Genomic DNA, 2,273 nt, shown 5'->3' on the forward strand with positions numbered 1-2,273 from the left:
AGTGGATGAGATCTAATGAGGATAAATGAGGAAAGAAGTAATGAGATGGATTGGAATGGGAATATATATGAAATGGATGTGGATTAACGTAGAACAATGTGGAAAGACGAGAGTTCGTTATAGAAACTGTATTTATGACCTGTTTTTAAATTACTATTTTATGTCAAGAATGTTGGGGAAGCATTTTGACTGTCTTGTGAATGAGGTCGTGGAGACCTAACTGATAAAGTTGCAACAGCTGATAGAGATTCAACGAAGGACGTCTCACGTGTAGCAAGTGGCCGAGGTCTTGACCTGAGCTTTCGGTACATTGGATGAGGGACTAAGGAAGCGACCTATGAGTGAAGCGCTAGGTGACCTACGAAGGATCCTAGAGGGTGCTAACTATACGGTGCTTGGGCTTTGGGTCACCAAAGATACCCACACGTGCGTCGTGGAAGATATTGGAACAACGAGTAAGAGTTTTTTTCTGAATTCGGGCATGGATCTGGTTGATTAAACTTGCTGGTCCTCGACAGATGAGTCCATGGCTCTTTTATATGGATCTGTTGGTTGATCTTGCTGATCTTCGACGGAGATTCCATTTTGATTTTTATAAGTGAATATAATGCTGGGTACTATGAGCTAGGAACTATCGAAAAGGCCCCTGAGTGGACAGGTGGTGAGCGTTCTGGTTGCCAATGATGCCAATGATGCCATAGGTACGCCAATGAAGGAAAATTTAAAAATTAGTATTCAACCAGATATTTTGGAGGATTATGATCAGTGATACTATAGTTTCAGTAAAAGATTGTTTTAAAGACAGTTGAATCTGTGAAAAAGGCAATTTCATATTGGGTGTGTAAGTGGTGTGACTAATTTTAAGTTTACATGAATTGTATAAAAGGGCAATGGAGTTAAAAGAAGCTTTTGAGTTTTGTAAATTTGTGCATGTTAACAGGAAGGATAATCAAAAGGCTGATGAATTGGCTACTAAAACCTTGGCTTCTTTCAAAGTAGCTACTCTTGCATTAATGGATACAGGTTGGCCTGAGCTCCAAGATGTTCACCAACATTATTTAGATATAGGATACTTCCCTCCTGGATTGAATCCTCAACAGAAGCAAAGGCTTACAAGGAAAGCTCATCCTTACACAATTCTAGGGGATGTTCTTTACAAGCAAGGTAAGGATAAGATTCTTAGGAGGGTAGTGAGCCTAGAAGAATCTAAAAGGATTATGGAATTATGTCATGAATGTTCAAGTCACTTTGCCTCAGCCAGGACGGAGGATTCTTAACACAAGGCATTATTGGCCTCAACTCAGCAAAGATGTCTATGAGTGGTGCAGAAGCTGTGAAGTATTGCAGGCATATGGGCATAAGCAATTGGTTCCCAGACCCTTAAACCCTATCCCAGCATATGGTCCATTTGAAAGGTGGGGATTAGATTTTGTGGGTCCACTTCCTCGTTCCTCACATGGGAAGTATTACATATTGGTGGCCCAGATTATGCAACAAGGTGGGCAGAAGCAAAGGCCATGGTCAATAATAAAGCAGTGGTGGCTGTGGCATCCTTTCTCAAGGAATACATATGTGCCCGATTCGGGTGTCCATTAGAAATCCTTACGGATGGGGGGGAGGTCTTTTAAGAATGACTTGATTGAAGCTTTGGTGCAAAAATTAAAAATAAAGCATGCTATGTCAACTCCCTATTATCCCCAATGTAATGGTTTAGTAGAAAAAACTAATGGACTGCTTTGTGGATCTTTGTCTAAGCTAGTGGATACTATGAAGAGAAAGTGGGATGTGCATTTGCCAGAGGTCCTATGGGCCTATAGGACAACTCACAAACTCTCTCTTGGTTTCACACCTTTTCAATTAGTTTATGGAATGGAGGCTATTTTGCCAATAGAATTGGAAATCACAAGCCTTCGCACATCTTTTGCACGCTTAAGTAATGAAGAAGAAACACATGCCCAATGCCTAGTACAACTGGAGACCTTGGATGAGAGGTGACTCCAGGCACTTCAAAATTTGGAGGCTGCACAACAACGACACAAGGCAAGGCATGACACTCTCACGAAGAAGAAGAAAAAGAAGCTAGAACTCAAGCAAGGAAGCTTAGTCATGAGGTATGATGGCCGTGTGGAAAAACGGCTAGATAAGAAGCTTCTTTGACCCTACGAAGGCCCCTTCAGGATAAAGCAAAAGTTCAAAAATAACACCTATCTTCTAGAGGATGCAAGTGGCCACCAAGAGGTTCTCGAACGTGCCAATGAGTAGTACCAACTAAA

This window comes from Cibotium barometz, chromosome 20, assembly GCF_041138505.1.
Source record: "Cibotium barometz isolate CiBa-2024 chromosome 20, ASM4113850v1, whole genome shotgun sequence".
Taxonomy (NCBI): domain Eukaryota; kingdom Viridiplantae; phylum Streptophyta; class Polypodiopsida; order Cyatheales; family Cibotiaceae; genus Cibotium; species Cibotium barometz.